Consider the following 20,701-nt stretch of genomic DNA (forward strand, 5'->3'; position numbering starts at 1 on the left):
CACTTTTCTCCTGGCGGACTCAAAGCGCCAGAGCTGCAGCCACTAGGGCACACTCTATAGGCAGTAGCAGTGTTAGGGAGACTTGCCTAAGGTCTCCTACTGAATAAGTGCTGGCTTACTGAACAGGCAGAGCCAAGATTCGAACCCTGGTCTCCTGTGTCAGAGCCCTTAACCATTACACCATCCAGCCATATAATATATAATAATAGGCAACTGTCCCAGCAGGGACAGTTGTCTCTGTGTAGCTGTGTCCGTGCTTTTTGTTACTGCGCATGTGCGCAGCATGGACCCAGCCTCACAAAGACAGGAGGACAGGGATGGGGCCAGGGAGCCAAGCGAGCGTGTGAGCGGGCGGTCGGGTGTGTGGCAGGTGCATGCACGGCGGGTGTGCGCTTTGCGAGCAGCAGGCGCGCAGAGACAGACCTACCCGTTTTTAAATGGCTAAGGTCACTAGTTATTTATAAAATACCTTCTGAACCGTTTTTTAGGACTCTTATATTACTAATTAAAGTTTAAAAGCTCCAAAGTTGATACTTTCCAGGTGACTTTTTTAGTGGTTTGAGTTCAGCAGATTAGGCTGGGCATACACGGCTCGATTTTGCCGCTCGATTCTCCCACCCGATCGATTCCCGGCTCGATTCCGCAGGCAATTCTCCTATCTTCCGCTCATTTTTCTTATCTTTTTCCATTGTGTTCAATGTGGAATCAAGCACGGAAACGGGTCGGAGATTGGACGTGTCGAAAATTATCTATCTATCATCTAAATGGCTCAGAATCGAGCCGTGTATTCCCAGCATTGGGTTGGAGGAGGGTTGGAAGTGGGGAGATTTAGACTGTGGGTGTGTTTTCTGTCAGACAAAGAAAAACACAGGATGAACAAAAATGAAACTGAAAGGTCTTTTTTAGTTTACTTCTACTTCATCCGGCCTCACCCAAATAGTTTTCTCTTTACTGCTGATAACATAGCGGAGAGGATCTGACTCTTCAGAGGACCAAATACACAAGAGAAATTAACTCTTCCCATTCAAAGAATTCAGGTAATTATTTCTTCTTATTCCTTTTTATATCTAGTGCAGCGCCACTTCAGCACCAACAAGCTAAACACACTTTTAAATTAAGAAATGCAGTATTTTTTTTAGGTCAGTCTGTTTGTTTTGAAGCTGGAATTATCCTGTGTTTTTATTAGTGTGCTATATAGGTAGAAAAAAACGTTTTGTAAAAAATAATTCCTTTTAATGACTAACTGATAGAGTTAAATTGTGCAAGCTTTCTGGGATCTAGTCTAGCTTGCGTAATTTAACTCTTTCAGTTAGCTATTAAAAAGTAGTATTTTTTACAAAACTTTGTTTTTTCTACCTTTTCGCTTTCAGGACTGTAAGAAGTAAATTTTCGTTTACACTTATTTTATCATTTTAAAATTCGTTTTCATACGTATAATGCTTAAATATCGGTTTCAACCTTATTCAACCCTATTAGAAATACATTGCTTTTGGTATTAACTTTGTTTTTTATACTTATAATGCGTAGATTATAGTTTTCAGATTTATTAACTTACTAATATATCGCTTTTAATATTACCCTTATATTAAGATTTTTAATGCGTATCGTGATTGTAAGGCTATTTATTATATTTATTATTTATATTTATTTATTTATATTTATATTATTTATTATATTTATATATATATATATATATATATATATATATATATATATATATACAGTATATATATATATATACATATACCTTTTTCTATTCATAATATTATTATTGTGTATGTGATTTTAAGGCTATTTATTCTATTACAAATATATAAATTATTCTATTCATGTTATTTATAGTGAAATATTTTAAGGATTAAATATATTGTTGTTTATATGTGTGTAAGGGTGTTTGTGCAGTAGAGATGGTTAGGGTTAGGCATCACCAGGGGAGATTTAGGGCTAGGCACCACCAGGGAGGTCTTAGGGCTAGGCACCACCAGGGGGGTCTTAGGGTTAGGCACCACCAGGGGGTCTTAGGGTTAGCCACCACCAGGGGGGTCTTAGGGCTAGGCACCACCAGGGGGGTCTTAGGGTTAGGCACCACCAGGGGGGTGGTTAGGGATAGGCACCACCAAGGGGGTGGTTAGGGTTAGGCACCACCAGGGGGGTCTTAGGGTTAGGCACCACCAGGGGGGTGGTTAGGGATAGGCACCACCAAGGGGGTGGTTAGGGTTAGGCACCACCAGGGGGGGTCTTAGGGTTAGGCGCCACCAGATGGTGGTTAGGGTTAGGCACCACCAGGGCGGGTTTAGGGTTAGGCACCACCAGGGGAATGGTTAGGGGTTTGGGATAGGTACAGGGAGGGTTCTGTGTGAGAGTAGAGATAGGTATAGTTACAGTACAATATACACCACCAGGGGGTCTAGGGGTTAGGGATAGGTACAGCGAGGGTTCTGTGTGAGCCTAGGGTCAGGTATAGTTACAGTACAGTATTTGTAATATATACAATTTATTAAAATATGTATATTTACACAAAGAGGGGGTCTAGGGGTTAGGGATAGGGAGAGATCTGTGTGAGCCTACAGTTAGATACAATTGCAGTAAAATAGCTGGTAAATCTGCCATTGTATTACTATGCTTAATACAAGTGTAAATATTGTTTTTTTGTTATAGACGCTATTTGACGTTTCATTTCCGATATCAATTGTTGTTATAGACGGTATTTTGCCATTTTATTTCCGTTTATTCAACCTATTTAGCACTAGATTTTCGTTTATAAGCTATGAACGAAAAATATTGTTTTACATTACAACTTATAATTTCGGCTATATCCCGCACCCCTTTTTCCAGGCGCCCTTTTTTGATGCACGCGTCAAAATGATTCTGGGTATTTTTGGGGCTTGCTGGTAACATAATGAGTTTATTTATTGATAGGTTCTGAAAATATCACCTAAGAAAAAACTCAAGAGAAAAAGTGAATTGCATGTGGCCTGTGGCCTGCAGCCTGCAGGTCATGTGAGGCGCTCCTACCTGCAGCAGTGGAGGGAGGAGAGCTGTGCTGGGATGACAGGGAAGCAGCAGGCAGCGCTGGATCTCCTGTATCCAGCTGGAGGAGAGGGAGGATTAGACCCCTATGGGAAAGTCAATGCATGGAAAGACCCGTCCTCCCCTGCAGCAGGGCCAGTGACCAGGCACCGCGCACACTGACAGCACTGGGCCAGTCAGTCTATAGATAGTGAGGTCCAGCAGCCTGCAGGTCATGTGAGGCGCTCCTACCTGCAGCAGTGGAGGGAGGAGAGCTGTGCTGGGATGACAGGGAAGCAGCAGGCAGCGCTGGATCTCCTGTATCCAGCTGGAGGAGAGGGAGGATTAGACCCCTATGGGAAAGTCAATGCATGGAATGACCCGCCCTCCCCTGCAGCAGGGCCAGTGACCAGGCACCGCGCACACTGACAGCACTGGGCGAAGTCTGTGCCAAAACTGCCATGACTCCGCTTTAGGGATGCTCATTCTGATTCCGCGGAAATGCAATTTCCGAAATTCCGATCGGAAATTGCATTTTTGCATCGGAATGCGGAAATCGGTAATGCAAGTGCCGTAGGCGGATTTCCGCCGGAAATCGCAGAAATTTCCGCCGGAAATCGCGGAAATTCCACCCGAATTTAACATCGATTTTCTCAAAAACTATAAGGTCTTTTTGAAAACTTTTTTTTGCATCTTGTTCACAAGATTCAGGTTAATGAACTCTGAAAATTTGTTGGTGTTTCTAGGACTTAAGGGGGCTTTGCTATTAACCGCTAAAGTCTGCGGATTTTTACTGTAATGTAAAATGCAGAAAATCTGCATCTGCCTATTTTCTGCATTTACATTACAGTAAAAATCTGCCGAATTTAGCGGTTAATAGCAAATCCCCCGTAAGTCCTGGAAACACCAAATTTTCAGGGTTTATTAAACCGAATCTTCTGAACAAGATGCAAAAAAAAGTTTTCAAAAAGACCTTACAGTTTTTGAGAAAATCGATGTTAAATTCGGGCGGAATTTCCGCGATTTCCGGCGGAAATTCCGCATTAGAATGCGGAAATTGGTAGCGGAAAGCGGAATCGGTAATTGGCAATGGCGGAATGCGGATTTACCGCGGAATCAGAAATTGGCATTCCGACCATCCCTACTCCGCTTCTCCCAGCGATGCCTCTCCATTTACATAAAACGATAAATATCGTTTTGATATAAGACGCTAAATATTGTTTTTAAAGACTTTAGCGGCGCAACCACGTGCCATTATTTTGCTGGTGCCATTTTTCATTGTACGCGTAAGTATTGTCCAGCGCTGCTGTACAAGATGGCGCCGTAGCTTGACGCCTCGGTCACATCGGCTAGAGCAATTGTCTGCTATTTGTCTGTTATCCGTCTCATCTCCAGTCTTGTGAGTTGTTAGATTAGTCCGCTGAGTTTTTGTTGTGTATAGTTTTAGAGTCTTAGTCTTAGTGTAGTTTTTAGTTTTAAGGTTAGCTTAGCTGCAGTGCGTTGCCGTTGCAGGGAAGCAGCACACAGCCACCTGAGCAGTTACCTCTAGCTGCTCCGTTTCCAGCCTCCAGAAGCTCAGACTCATCGACCCAGTGAAGGCCACCGGCTTCCCTTCAGCTCCGGCCGAAGAAGGCAGTCTCAGCCTCCCAGCACCTCATCCTCAAGGCGTCCTGCAACACAGTCCAAGGCTCCAACCTCACTGGCATCCGCGTGGCTCCAAGCGCTCCCAGCGCCGCCGACTTTATTGATCTCCTACTCCACCAGCACGAGTGGCCCGCTGCCTCCACGCCAGCAATACACAGATTTGCCCCTGCAGCTCTATGCCACCGGACTGTCTCATTTCTGCTGCGGGGCCCCCACCACCATCTCTGCTGCCGTGTGACCGCCACGTGGTTCCTCCAGACGCTGCACGCTGGGAGCCTGCTTTCTGCTACCTCACTTCACGTATCTGCTGGACTCGCTGCCAATCCTCCGGGCCTCCACCACGCTCCTCCTGGCCCCTTCACTGGCTGCGCCACCGCTCCTAGTGGGCCTTCTATCCCAGGGTCCCTGGGCCTCGCTGTCACTGCCGTACGATCCACGGCCTTCAACATCGCATGCCTCTCCTCTGCATCGAGGATCCAGCCTTCACCATCTACTGCGGACCCCTGACCAAAGGACGCTGTGACACAGGGTGAGAACTAACTACTGCTGATCTGCTGTTCTATAGTGCATACCTGTGCTGCACTGATCTGCTTACCAAACTGTCCCTGTGCTGCACTGCTTTACGCACTCCTGTGCTGTTGGTCTGCTGTTCTGTTCTGGGCACCCCTGTGCTGACCTGCCACTCTGTACTGGTCTGGACTGCTGTTTCCGTTCTGTGCTAAGCTGCCACTCTGTACTGTGTCCCTGCATCCCTGTACAAATCAGGGCTTCCCCCGGCACTGGGCTGAACTTCCGTATCCCATGCAGTCCCACGCAGAACTGCAGTAAATTGCACTGAACTGCCGTATTCCACGCAGAACTGCTGTAATTGTACTGAACTGTAACGCACTGCACCATGCTGATCTGACCTGTGCATCCCCGCGCTACACTAATCCGAGCCCACCGTGTGCTGTATTGGTGCTGTACTACTGTATTGCCGTACCGCATCCCTGCGCTGTATTGTTGGGGACATGTTCTACCTGCCATCGTTCTCAGGCTAGGCTGGCACCTCCCTGGAAAATGCCGCATACAGACACCCTGTCTAGAGAGGTGCTCCTACAATGGGACTCACCCCCCGCCAAGAATCCCTACCTCACCAGGGATCCCCCACCCCAATGGCTCCTCACTGTGGAAGGCAGTCAGCACTCAAATCATCCACCTGCTTAGTGACACCGAATACTCTCTAAGTAAACGCCACCACAGAGGGAGAAGGGCAGGAGTCCGGGTGAGACTCAAGAGGAAAGGCCTACGCTCTCCCATCCTGCTAGGAAATGTCTGCTCACTACCTAATAAAGTCGATGAATTGCTCCTACTACTTGGCAGTAAGCCCGCGATCGGCGGCAGCACCCCGGTTCTCTGCTTTACTGAGACCTGGCTGAATGACAGCATTTCTGACAACTCCATTGCAGTGCCAGGCTATGACTTCCTCCACGCAGACCGATCAAGCACTGTCTGGGAAGAAAACAGGCGGTGGCATATGCTTCTATGTTAACTCCACCTGGTGCTCCAGTACCACCACTCTCAGTAAAATCTGTTCCCCTGATGTCGAGCTCATAGCCATAAACTGTAGGCCACAGTATTCCCCCAAGGAGTTCACCTCCATCGTTCTCCATGGGGTCTACATCCCCCCTGATGCAAATACTAAGAATGCCCTGAGTGCACTCAGCGACAGCATCTCCAACTGGGAATCTGCCTACCCGGACACCATCTTCATTATCCTGGGTGACTTCAACAGCGCAAACCTGTGCCAGGAGATGCCCCGCTACAAGCAACCCATCTCCTGCCCCACTAGGAACCGCAACACCCAAGACCATTGTTACACGACCCTCACAAATGCGTACAAGGCCACTCAAGGTGCTGCACTGGGGAACTCCGACCACAGCCTAATCCATCTGATCCCCACCTACAGAAGGCACCTTGAAACTACAAAGCCTGCCGTAAAGATCATAAAGAAAGGCAGAGCAAAAAAGGTGGACAGCCGAGGCTAAGATGGAGCTACAGACCTGCTTCGAATGCCCCGACTAGTCGGCTCTAGAGGCACCCTCCCTGGAAGAATGGGCAGAGAACATCACCTCCTACTTCAACTTCTGCGAGGAGATGTGTGTCCCATCAAGGTCCTTCAAGATCTTCCCAAATAACAAGCCGTGGTTCAATAGCAAGCTGGGCCGCCTCCGGAAACTCAAGGAGGTGGCGCACAAGCAAGGCACCCCAGACGAGTCCAGGGATGCAAAGAACGCCCTTAATCATGAATTGCGTGCTGCAAAGAGGGCCTACTCTGACAAGCTGGGACACTTCCTCCAGTCAAACAACCCATGCGAGGTGTGAAAAGGCCTCAGAGCAGCTACAAACTTCAAACCATCCCCTCAGCATGCAACCCCCAGCACCTCACTGGCCGAGGAACTAAACAAGTTCTACTGTAGGTTCGAGCACCACCCCAAGCAGCTTACGGACCTAGCGCCCTCGACAAAGCCCCCCCCCCCGAATGCCCACTATGACCTAGCACCAGTGGTGGTCCAGGAAGCAGACATTCTCTGTCATCTCCACAGACTCAATGCCAGGAAAGCAGCCGGCCCGGACGGCGTGTCACCAACTTGCCTGGGAACTTGCACAGACCAGCTGACCACCACGCTCACCTCCCTATTTAACAGGTCCCTGACAGAAGGAAGAGTCCCCTCCTGTCTCAAAAGGTCCATAATCATACCAGTCCCAAAAAAGCCGGGCAACACAGAACACAATAACTTCAGACCTGTAGCCCTCACCCCCATAGTCATGAAGATCTTTGAACGACTGGTTCTTGCCAACCTGAAGCGTCTCACCAACCCCCTCCTCGATCCACATGAGTTTGCATACAGGGCCAACAGGTCCGTGGATGACGCCATCAACATCAGTCTGGCGTACATCACGGAACACCTCGAAAGACCAAACTACTACGTTAGGATCCTGTTTCTTGACTTTAACTCTGCATTCAATACAATCTGTCCAAACATACTGATCGACAACCTGGCACGCTTCGGAGTCGACTCCACACTCTGCGCATGGGTAAAGGACTTCCTCCCAAACAGGATGCAACAGGTGAGGCTGGGCAACTGCTTCTCCAGTATGAGCATTACTAACACAGGTGCTCAGCAGGGGTGCGTTCTGTCCCCTCTCCTGTTCTCACCGTACACCAACAACTGCACTTCCTCCGCCGACTCCGTAAAGGTCATCAAATTTGCGGATGATACCACCATCATTGGGCTCATCGGCGGTGGGGGAACACGATTATCGCAGCGAGATCGAGAGTATCTGCAGTTGGAGCGAGGACAACAAGCTTGTCCTTAGCGCAACCAAAACAGTGGAACTGATCTTGGACTTCAGGAGACACCAACCCACACATCAATCAATCTTTATCAACGAGATTAAAGTCTCCAGGGTTTCTAGCGTTAGGTTCCTGGGAACAACCCTAACTAGCGACCTTAGGTGAGGGCAGAACACCTCCAAAATCCAGAAGAAGGCTCAGCAGAGACTATTCCTCCTGTGCCAACTGAAAAAATTCGGTATGCCTCAGGAGTTGCTGTCCAGCTTCTACACTGCCACTATTGAAGCTACCCTGTGCTCTGCCATTATCGTGTGGTATGCAAGAGCAACCGCCAGGGATAAGTATAAGCTTCAAAGAGTTATTAGTACAGCGGAAAGGACCATTGGCTCTCCTCTGCCACCTCTGGACCTCCTATACAGCACTAGAATGACAACGAGGGCAAACAGGATCTCCCAGGACCTGTCCCACCCGGGCTGCTGCTTCTTTAAGGTCCTTCCATCGGGCCGACGCTATAGGACCATCCGCTCTAGAACCAACAGGCGTAGAGACACCTTTTTTCCCCAAGTCCTGTTGAACTCCAGCCCCTCGGTGGCACTCTAGTCACATTCAGTTCAATTAGCCTGGCCGAGGCACATTGGTGCCCGGGCCAGCAAATAACTCAGCTGTCTCCCCGGTGCACTTGTTGGTAGAACTCAACTCAAGGGCAGAATGATGTACAAATCCCTGAGCAGCACAAATTCAATCCCTGACATTGCTACGAGGTATCTGGGTTCTGTATAGCGTCAACTGCCAAAACTGCGAGCTACTGCCTGTTTTGTTTGTACTATTGTTACTATTGTACTATTGTTATGGTCTTATTGCCAACCTCTGTCTTTGTTCTATTGCCACTGCCATGTGGACCACAACCAATTCCGGGTACGACCTCGGTCGCACTTGGCGAAATAAAGTTTCTGTATTCTGTTGGTGCTTTATAAATACAATAAATAATAATAATTATCCACTATGTTTCATAGTTCATATCCATATGTTTGCATGGTTTTGCTGTGTAAGTAATGGTAGCTATCTTGTTGTGTGGGGGTTTTGTCGTGTGTATGTATAGTGGGTGGCAGATATGTATCAGAATCAGAATCAGAATCAGAATCATTTATTTCGCCAAGTACAACGGGGGTTGTACCCGGAATTATTTTTGGCACATACAGGGTCGGTGATGGTACAGCAAAAACGCAAGCAGCAATGTACATTACATTTAGTAGTGAGTACACAGTGCATGGAACATAATACTTAGTTACATAGTTACGTAGTGGAAGGTCCCGAGGAGACATCCGGTGCTATTTGAGTGGAGCGCTACCTTCTCTGCAGCGCTCAACAGCTCTGCAGCTATTTGGATGCCCCCCAGAATTCCAGGAAAGAAGCGTAGAGAGAGATATAGAGAATAGAACTTACAGGTGGACCCAGGAGAAGGACTGGAGGGGGTAATCCGCTGCCGTATATGGCACTCAAACGCTTCTGCAGCGATACTTGAATCAGATGCCCCCCCAGTCCAACCCTGGTGAAGAGAGAGAGATGCGAGAGAAGATGCAAGAGAAAAGGAAGGAAGGAAGGAAGGAAGGTAAGGAGAGAGCAGAGAGAGAGGAGATAGTCCCTGGGCATTGCCGCAGCCGGCTAGTGGCCTGGTCAAAATGTCCCAATGGCTGTTGGTGCAGCTGATGTACAGCAATGGAGCTGCAGGCACAGTGGTGGTGGAGTGCAGGACATCGGGTACCCTGTCGACCCTGTGGTGGGGAGGCTCTGGCAGAGGTCGAAGAGAGCATGGGTCCAATGGCTGCTGGGGCAGTGTGTTGCTGGTGTCAGTATCTGGTGGCCAAAGGGGGCAGCATGGCCAGTAACCCGATGGCTGATGCGGCCCTCAAACAGATCCAGGAGCTGCCTTGCCCGGAGCAGTGGACCAGCTCCCATGTGCATTGGAGGGCTGGGAGCAACAGCTTGGCACTAGCTCTGGCCTCTCACTGGGACTCCATGGCTGAGGCTCCACGTGGCCCCGGACGGCTGAGTGCACTGTGGGAGGCTCCATGTGGCTACAGCAGCTGGGAGCGGCAGAGAAGCTGTGTGGTCCTGTGTTGCCCTGCTGCCAGCGGCTCCTGATCGGCGGCTCCTGCAGCAGCTGTCGCCTCCCTCCATGTGCCGTCCTCGTGGCTACAGCAGCTGGGAGCGGCAGAGAGGCTGTGTGGTCCTGTGTTGCCCTGCTGCCAGCGGCTCCTGATCGGCGGCTCCTGCAGCAGCTGTCGCCTCCCTCCATGTGCCGTCCTCGTGGCTACAGCAGCTGGGAGCGGCAGAGAGGCTGTGTGGGTTGTTCTGCCTCCCTCCCTCACGGTGGCCGGAACAGTCATGGCCAGCGGGCCTAGCGGGCTGAAAGCAGCGGTGGAGACTGCCTCTTGAGTGGCCGGAGAGCCGCTCTCGCAGCGAGTAGCTCCTCCACGTGGGTGGCCGGGCAGGAAGCAGCGGCGAGTGGGTCAGCTGAAGGAGGCAGTACAGCGGAGCGGGGCCCGACCAGCTGCAGCCCGCTGGCAAAATCCGCCAAGGGGGCAGCATCCGCATCAACAGGTGGGGTCAGCCAGCTGGTCCTCAGAGCGAGCGCTGGGAAGCCGGAGCCCGGAGAGCGACCGCACTGCACCGCACCGCTGAAGGTGCTGGAAGGAGCCTCTGTGGTGAGCCATGGCCAGGCGGGGATCCAGGGAGAGGAGAAAAAAAAAAGAGGTAATTGCCGGAGCCCTGTGGCCGTGGCTTCCTATCCAGGCGCCATCTGTAGTGTTTCTTCTTAACAGTGCAGCATTACACCATGTGTTCAGTTGTGTGGGCAATGCATGTTTTCAGTCTATGTGACCAGTCCTGGATGTGGCAAGGGTTGCTTGCTTAACCACTTGAGGAGCACAGGCTTACACCCCTCTAGTGACCGGGCTATTTTTTACAATTTAGTGCTCTGCAGCTTTAAAAGCTCACTATAAAGCCATATTACTGAGCACACAAATGAATCCCCACACCTTTCTGCCCACCAACAGAGCTTTCTGTTGGTGGGCTCTGATCGCTTATTTATTTTTTTAATAATTTATCTTTTTTTTTTTGTGTGGAAATCCCCTATTTTTTTATTTAATTTTTCCCCCCAACAGCCAATGACAGCGATCAGCTCTCATAGGCATCAGCCGTCCTCAGTCTTCTGTATCGCCGGTACTGAGTCCCGTAACTTTGGCCAGTCGTGGCCAGTCTGCGCAAGAGAAGAGCGCCCTCTACATATCTCTCTGGCGACTGCCGGAGTATAGTTGCCGCAGTATAGTTGCCCCTAGTATAGGTGCCCCCCAGTGGCGGACACAGCCAGCAGTGGGCCCCTGTGCAAAATTGTAATTGTGGGCCCCCTATGACCTGCGGCGCGCGTAGCGCGCCGCGGCAAAATATGGGCGTGGCTACAACCTGCAAAAATTAGTGGACAGAACCTGCGGCGCGTAGCGCCGCGGCAAAAAAATGGGCGTGGCAATGACCGGATGAGGGCGGAGCTAACTGTAACTTAAAGCGAACCCGGGGTGAGGGTTTATTTCCTTTTAAACAATACTAGTTGCCTGGCGGCCCTGCTGATCTATTTGGCTGCAGTAATAAACTGAATTACACCAGCAACAAGCATGCAGCTAATCTTCTCAGTTCTGACAATATTGTCAGAAACCCCTGACCTGCTGCATGCTTGTTCAGGGTCTATGGTTGAAAGAATAAGAGGCAGAGGACCAGCACGGCAGCCAGGCAACTGGTATTGCTTAAAAGGAGAGAAATATGGCAGCCTCAATATTATTCTCACCTCAGGTTCCCTTGAAAAGTGCAACGCAAAGACAGTGGGCCCAAGTTTTGGTGACCCTTTCCCCAGAAAATTCACATAATTGTGCAGGTTTTCTCAAGAAAATACACATATATGCCCAGAAAATACGTGCAATCATGTCGGCAGATATGCCCAGAAAATACGTGCAATCATGTCGGCAGATATGCCCAGAAAATATGTGCAATCAAGTCGGCAGATATGCCCAGAAAATACGTGCAATCAAGTCGGCAGATATGCCCAGAAAATACGTGCAATCAAGTCGGCAGATATGCCCAGAAAATACGTGCAAACAAGTCGGCAGATATGCCCAGAAAATACGTGCAAACAAGTCGGCAGATATGCCCAGAAAATACATGCAATCAAGTCGGCAGATATGCCCAGAAAATACGTGCAAACAAGTCGGCAGATATGCCCAGAAAATACGTGCAATCATGTCGGCAGATATGCCCAGAAAATACATGCAATCATGTCGGCAGATTTGCGAAGAAAATACATGCAATCATGTGGCAGACCTGCCCAGAACATACACCTGCTAATATAAATAAAACAAAAACATTTACTCACCTGCAGCAGCAGACCTCCTGTCCCAGCCTCCATCCGGCGCGCAGCTCCCATGGGTGGTTGGGTGGATAGGTAGCCTAGTGGGTGGGTGAGTGGGTGGGTGGGTTGGTAGCCTGGTTGAGTGGGTGGGTTGGTAGCCTGGTGGGTGGGTGGGTAGGTAGCCTGGTGGGTGGGTGGGTAGGTAGCCGGGTGGGTAGGTAGCCTGGTGGGTGGGTGGGTAACTAGCCCGGTAGGTAGGTAGGTAGCCCGGTGGGTGGGTAGGTAGGTAGCCTGGTGGGTGCGTGGGTAGCCGGGTGGGTGGGTAGGTAGCCTGGTGGGTGGGCTGGTAACTAGCCCGGTAGGTAGCCGGGTGGGTGGTTAGGTAGGTAGCCGGGTGGGTGGTTAGGTAGGAAGCCTGGTGGGTGGGTAGCCGGGTGGGTGGGTAGGTAGGTAGCCGGGTGGGTGGTTAGGTAGGTAGCCGGGTGGGTAGGTAGGAAGCCTGGTGGGTGGGTAGGTAGCCGGGTGGGTAGGTAGGTAGCCGGGTGGGTAGGTAGGAAGCCTGGTGGGTGGGTAGGTAGCCTGGTGGGTGGGTAGGTAGGTAGCCTGGTGGGTGGGTAGGTAGCCTGGTGGGTAGGTAGGTAGCCGGGTGGGTAGGTAGGAAGCCTGGTGGGTGGGTAGGTAGCCTGGTGGGTGGGTAGGTAGGTAGCCTGGTGGGTGGGTAGGTAACCTGGTGGGTGGGTTGGTAACTAGCCCGGTAGGTAGCCGGGTGGGTGGTTAGGTAGGTAGCCAGGTGGGTGGTTAGGTAGGTAGCCGGGTAGCCGGGTGGGTGGGTAGGTAGCCTGGTGGGTGGGTTGGTAACTAGCCCGGTAGGTAGCCGGGTGGGTGGTTAGGTAGGTAGCCGGGTGGGTGGTTAGGTAGGTAGCCGGGTAGGTAGGTAGGTAGCCGGGTGGGTAGGTAGCCGGGTGGGTAGGTAGCCGGGTGGGTGGTTAGGTAGTTGAGTGGGTGGTTAGGTAGGAAGCCTGGTGGGTGGGTAGGTAGCCGGGTGGGTAGGTAGCCGGGTGGGTGGTTAGGTAGTTGGGTGGGTGGTTAGGTAGGAAGCCTGGTGGGTGGGTAGGTAGCCGGGTGGGTAGGTAGGTAGGAAGCCTGGTGGGTGGTTAGGTAGTCGGGTGGGTAGGTAGGTAGCCGGGTGGGTAGGTAGCCGGGTGGGTAGCTATCCGGGTGGGGGGCCCGACTCCTATCCTCCCTCCCTCCCTTCCTTCCTCACCTCGGGGGGCCCCCTCCCGATATGCGCGGCGGGAGAGTGAGCGGCAAATGCAGGAAGTCTTCAGGGCTCTCCAGGCATCCGCTAGAGGCCCAGCCGCTGAGTCTCCAATATGTCTCCAACTGGAGACATATTGGAGACCAAGCGGCTGGGCCTCTAGCGGATGCCTGGAGAGCCCTTCCTGCATTTGCCGCTCGCTCGCTCTCCCGCCGCGCATATCGGGAGGGGGCCCCCGAGGTGAGGGAGGGAGGGAGGATAGGAGTCGGGGGGCCCCCGGGAATAAAATAATAATAAAAAAAAAAAATATTAAAAAAAAAAAAAAAGTACTTAATGCCATGGGCCCCTGAAGAAAACGGAACTTCAGGGGCCCTCGTGCGGCGGCACGGCCGGCACGGCCGTATGTCCGCCCCTGGTGCCCCCAGTATAGATAGTATAGTTGCCGCAGTATAGGTAGTAATTGCCATATTATAGGTAGTATAGTTGCCTCCAGTATAACTAGTAATGTTGCCCCTGTATAGTTAGCTAGTATAGTTGCCCCCAGTATAGATAATATAGTTGCCCCTAGTGTAGATAGTATAGATGCCCCCAGTATAGCTAGTATAGTTGCCCCTAGTGTAGATAGTAGAGATGCCCCCAGTATAGATAGTATAGATGCCCCCAGTATAGCTAGTATAGATGTCCTCAGATTAGATAGTATAGTTACCCCCAGTGTAGGTAGTATAGTTGCCCCTAGATAGTATAGTTGCCCCAGTATAGCTAGTATAGTTGCCCCAGTATAGATAAATACTGCAAAAGGCCGCCCTAGGGCCCATGGCACCTGACACAAATGTGTCACTAGGCGTCATGGGTCTAGACCCAGGGTCTAAACTTTCTATAATGCTATGCCCTGCAGGGGCCACTCCACAAACAGAGATAAGTAGCTAACTTTACAAAATAAAGGTTGCCTGCAGGTACACTTTAACTTTCCTTTCAGTATTACTAGAGTTCTGAAGATGGCCATAACTAAAGCCTCATAAACACCTTTGGTGGTTCTTGGCCGAGGCAGCTATTTGGGGCCATCTCGGCACAAAATGCACACAGCAACCCCAGACAACCCCCTTTCCACTCTGTGATGCATCTGCAAAAGATCGGGACTGCTGGAGTATCTCATCCAAGCCCTAGCTAACTCCATTATTCTCCTCCTTACCCCTTCTACTCTGTGCCACTCCATAATACACTGCAAGCCATCCTTCCCCCACTCTCCATAGCAGCAGAATTCATCACTAGCCTTAAAGGATACCCAAACTGAAATGTGACATGATGAGATAGACATATGTATGTACAGTGCCTAGCACACAAATACCTATGCTGTGTTCCTTTTTTTCTTTCTGTGCCTGCAAGAGTTAAATATCAGGTATGCAATTGGCTGACTCAGACAGGAAGTGACTACAGTGTGACCCTCACTGATAAGAAATTCCCATTTTTTACCTATTTCTTGCTCTCAGAAGCCATTTTCTGCTAAGAAAGTGTTTTATAGTTGGAATTTCTTATCAGTGAGGGTCACACTGTAGTCACTTCCTGTCTGAGTCAGGACTGAGTCAGCCACTTACATACCTGATATTGAACTCTTTCAGACAGAGAAAGGAAAAAAAAGGAACACGGCATAGTTATTTGTGTGCTAGGCACTGTACATACACATGTCTATCTCATTATGCCACATTTCAGTTCGGGTATCCTTTAAGACTGGAGATGTATCTGCACTGCATTTGCCCCAAGTCTGTGACTCACACAGCCTATCACATGCTTTTGTCTTTTGTTTGTAAACACTGCCTAAAACTGGCAATTACAAGCCAGGATTGCAGCAGGGCCAGGGAGTGGCAGAAATGGCACAGAGGGGCCCAGGAAAACATAATGGGCTTGATTCACAAAGCGGTGCAAACTGTTAGCACGCTGGTGAAAAGCCACTTATCACGCCTAAACTCAGTTTAGGCATGATAAGTTTAGGCATGATAAGTTTAGGCGTGATAAGTTTAGGAGTGATAAGATTAGGCATGATAACTATAGCACCAACTGGGTTAGCACTGCAGTGCACAGCTGATCAAAAGTTTTGCGCTAGCAAAGTCTGGTGCACGCGAAACGTCGCATAGAGTTTAATGGCGCTGCTTTGTACAGCAGAGTCCCCGTTATCAGGAATTCAGGCAATTGGAAGCCTCAACTAACCGGCGTGCCAGATGGATAACCGGAATCTTTTTGTGGGGTGTTCTGGGGGGTTTACCCGGCCACAAAATTCTCACTGATCCTCCAGCGATGTCCTGTTTCACCTCCTGGGCTTCTAGTGGCTTCCGGCATCTGTGCACGTAAGTCGGCGTGTCACATGACCCGATGTGGGTAAGCTCACACTCCGGCTTCCGTGCACGGGGGAAGCCGGAAAGCTGCTAGGAAACCCGCGAGATGATGCAGGACAAAACCGAGGCCCTCCCTCTCCATATTCCCCCAGACATGCTGGAATCTCTGAAAACCAGCTTCTCATTCAACTGGAAATTAAATTCCATCAGATATTTGGGTATAAACCTCACCAATACTTCCAAGAAACTATATGACCATAATTTCTCTCCCATGTTTAAACAATTAACTAAAGAAATATCCGAGTGGAACAAATATAATCTATCCTGGTATGGCCGGATATATGCCCTTAAGATGAATGCAATCCCAAGGCTTCTTTACCTATGTGACACTCTCCCAGTCAGAATCCCTCAATCCCAATTAAAAAACTTCCAAAAAATTATGCATAGATTTATCTGGGCAAATAAACACCCCAGAGTACCACGATCTGTCATGGAATCAGATAGAACAAGAGGGGGGCTATCAGTACCTAGTTTACAAAAATATTATTACGCTGCTCATCTCCGCCAAATTGTTCAATGGTCCTCCTCGGACCCTAGACCAAGATGGATAGATATAGAAGAGGCTTTCATCTCTCCTAGAACCTTAGACTCAGTTCTATGGTCTCTAGAGGGCGGAGGAGGTTCCGGAAAGTATACCTTGAGCTCGGTAGACTTCACCCTATCACTCTGGAGAAAGATACGATTCTCACTCCGCTTACAAGCAACCAGATCTATGCTGACTAGAATACAAAGCAAAGACATGGCGACTGACTTTTCTTGTATCAGGGATAAATCTCTACTCTCAATGAGAGATGTATGCGACCCATCTACTGGAAAATTACTTCCTTTTCCCGAATTCTGTAACAAATTTTCCTTAACTAGAGGTCACTTTCTATTATATTTTCAAATTCGATCACAGATACAGGCCCTGCTAGGCCAAAATCCTTTTTCCCCCTTAACAAACTTTGAAACATTGACCCTTGAAACCGAGAGAATACCCCATTTAATATCTAGATTATACTCAATCTTAAATGTCCCATCCGAGGAGAACTTTACCAAGCACTCCTACATGACCTATTGGGAAACGGAATTCCAAAATGAACTAGAAATCACAGACTGGGAAGGAATATGGGCTAATGCAAGAAAAACTTCACTTTGCTCTAAGACGAAAGAAAACATATATAAAATATTATTTAAATGGTATTATACCCCCTACAAGATACATAAAATATATCCACAATTCTCAGACCTATGCTGGAGGGAATGTGGAGAGGTGGGAACCCTCTCTCACATATATTGGTTCTGCCCAAAAATTCAGGCCTTCTGGGTAAAAATTAGGGAACTATTAAAGCAAGTCCTAAAAAAAGACATAACACTGGACCCATGGTCTTATGTACTTGGAAAACCACCTCAAGGCTGCCGTAGACACACAATTAAAATGTTGAACCACATACTGACTGCGGCAAGAATAGCCGTAGCTTCAAATTGGAAAAATAGAGAACATCCTACTATACAGGAAGTAATTCAGAGAGTGAGACATACCCGAACCATGGAATATCTTACTTATCTATCCCATGAAAAAAACGACTTATTCTCTACAGTCTGGGATTTTTGGGATATCAACTTTGAACTGCCATTAACAGAATATAGAAATAGATTCTGATGCTCTATACTTGGAGACCTTCTTATTGACGACAGAATGGCGGGTCCGGGGACCAGGGGGGGGAGGGAGTGGGAGAATGAGGGGTGGTGATACTCTGCGTAATTATTTGAGTATTTGGTAGACATTGTCCATTTGTGTTATATAATTTTCTTTTATTTTCATATTATTGCATGGCCAAAAGCTACATACAATGACCTAAGATAATAAGGGCCTAAAAAAGTTAGATGGGATGATTCAACTTCTTTATTAAAATCATTGTCATTAGATATATTAGATGTCCTGTTTACTAAACTATTTACGGTTACTATTATGCAGTGTTGACGAACCATTATGATAACCACTATTATGTTTACAAATCTCATCTGCTGTTATTGTGTTGTTGACATTTTGAAAAAACTTTTCAATAAAAATTGAGTTACAAAAAAAAAAGATGATGCAGGACATCTCTGGACGATCGGTGGAGGCTCAGTGAGTATTCTGCCTACACAAGGGGAAAATGTGTGCTTTTTTGGCCAGTTGGCAAGCACATGTATCCGGCATCAGGAGATCCCCGTCCGTGCCGAATATCAGAGAATCTGGTGTACTAGGGAAGAGAGCACTCTGGCTACTTATATAATGTAGGAGGGGAGGGGGCAATGTGCTCGAGTCTACTGGGGGGGGGCACAATTTTTACACCCTTGCGCTGATGGAGACACTGGCTTCAATTCATCAAAGGCTGTTCCATTAAAAAAAAAGAAAGTCATTAAAATACTGCATTCATAATTTCAGATTTGTGTGTGCTAATTTATCAATATTTTCACATGTGCGGTAGATGTTTGATAACTTACTGAACTACTATGGTTTCAGTTCATCAAAGGCTGTTCAATAACAACAGAGCAGCTTGGAGCAGCTTGGAGTGTCTCTGTGTCCTTAGAAGCTGCAGTGAGGCAATTACAATAGAGGCATACCGACATCCCTTAAGATGTACACACTTGCTATATATACTGTTTGTTATACTGCCTCTGCTGCTCTGAATCTGTCCATTAGTGCTTCTTAACATTTTATTTAATTGCCACAGCTTAGATGAACTTCCTGGAGACATTAGACATGCCATGCTTGGTGATTTCTACACCAGCATCTCTGCATATTCAAACAGGAACTCAAAGGGTTACACTACGGAAGGGAGTCCGAAGGGCATCTTTTGTTCTTTTCTCTGTGCTCGCTGCCTGGGGGGTCTAAAAGCTCACTTACACACACCCTCCCCCCCCCCCCCCCCCCCCCCCCAAGAAGCCTACACAACCTATCACTAGCACTTGCAGGAGACAGGGGATCTTTCTATTGGCTGCCTGCTCCTGTCAATCATTGGGATATGCACACAAAGCTGAGCAGTGAGCGGTGGTAATCACCACACATGATTCTGTGTTTTACCACCTGCTGTAACCTTGGTGAACTGACATTTACTGACATGTTGAGGAAATTACCGCACAAGTCGGTAATTTAACTCACTGCTCGGTAATTTGAGCTTTTTAAGTGGTAACAGCTTTGATGAATTGACATTTTCCTAAGTGCTCGGTAAAGTCAGCTGTTTTCAGCATAACCAAATGCGGTAATGCTTTATGAATTGAAGCCACTGTGCATGGAAATAAGTGCAATTTAAGGCTACTGGCATCATTGTAAAAATTTAATGGTAGGACAGACACAGACAGGAGCAGTGGAAGCACTGTGCAATGTAATGGAGAGCAAGCCTTTACTTTTGACCATCAGGTTCACCTGGTGAACCTCACCGCAAGAATTGCACCCATCACTAGTTAATGAATTATACTCCTGGTGGCATAAACTCACTTTAAAAACTATTTAAACTGAAAAGCAGTTTAGACTAGGAAAATACAAGCGGTGTTGATGAAGATACAGAAAAGAGAACCCATTGTACGGCCTACATTTAATAAAAAGCTGTAAGGGTGCATCTGATAGTGGCAAGACCTGGAAATTGGTGGTCCTGGCCAGGAAGATTTGCTCCATGCAGCAGAGTCAAACTTGAAATTAATAAATGTTTTTGCTGCTTTAAAATGGGCCATATGGCTTTAAGTTGTCCACTTATTAGTGAGTCCATCTCTTAAAGTGGACCTGAACTCTTGCACAGGACAGAAGGAAAACATAGAGAAATGCACCCTGTATGTATTTAGAGAGTTTAGCCTGTCTAATTTACCCTCATCTGTGTCTAATCACAGGTTGTAATTTGATGCCTCAGCTGTGTCAGCTGACTGCCACGGCAGAGAGCTCATTTGTAAATACAGGATGTTAACAATATGTATGCTTCTATGAAAGCAGGAAGTAGACACTGCAGATTTATTGCAGGATTTGAATCAGCTGTAACAAAGAAATGTTTCTTTTATTTAAAGGTTATTATTAGTGTTGGGCGAACATCTAGATGTTCGGGTTCGGGCCGAACAGGCCGAACATGGCCGCGATGTTCGGGTGTTCGACCCGAACTCCGAACATAATGGAAGTCAATGTGGACCCGAACTTTTGTGGTTTGTAAAGCCTCCTTACATGCTACATACCCCAAATTTACAGGGTATGTGCACCTTGGGAGTGGGTACAAGAGGAAAAAAAATTAGCAAAAAGAGCTTATAGTTTTTGAGAAAATCGATTTTAAAGTTTCAAAGGGAAAACTGTCTTTTAAATGCGGGAAATGTCTGTTTTCTTTGCACAGGTAACATGTTTTTTGTCGGCATGCAGTCATAAATGTAATACATATAAGAGGTTCCAGGAAAAGGGACCGGTAACGCTAACCCAGCAGCAGCACACGTGATGGAACAGGAGGAGGCGCAGGAGGAGAAGGCCACGCTTTGTGAGACACAACAACCCCGGCCTTGCATGAGGGCAAGAAGCGTGCGGATAGCATGCTTTGTACCGCCATGCAGTCATAAATGTAATAAAGATAAGAGGTTCCATAAACAAGGACCGGCAACGCTAACCCAGCAGCAGCAGCAGCAGCACACGTGATGGAACAGGAGGAGGCGCAGGAGGAGAAGGCCACGCTTTGTGA

At 48.2% G+C, this 20,701-nt stretch overlaps 1 protein-coding gene across 1 annotated transcript in view; it reads left to right on the forward strand.

Annotated features, from left to right (window-relative positions):
- Nucleotides 1–959: 959 nt before the first annotated feature.
- The window catches only part of LOC137525481 (up-regulator of cell proliferation-like), a 57,708-nt gene continuing 37,966 nt past the window's right edge, over nucleotides 960–20,701 (forward strand). Inside the window, exon 1 of the mRNA XM_068246591.1 lies at nucleotides 960–1,037. The gene's annotated coding sequence lies outside the window, so the exon portion shown is untranslated. The remainder of the gene's footprint in view (nucleotides 1,038–20,701) is intronic.

The sequence above is a fragment of the Hyperolius riggenbachi genome, chromosome 7, assembly GCF_040937935.1.
Source record: "Hyperolius riggenbachi isolate aHypRig1 chromosome 7, aHypRig1.pri, whole genome shotgun sequence".
NCBI classification, from domain to species: domain Eukaryota; kingdom Metazoa; phylum Chordata; class Amphibia; order Anura; family Hyperoliidae; genus Hyperolius; species Hyperolius riggenbachi.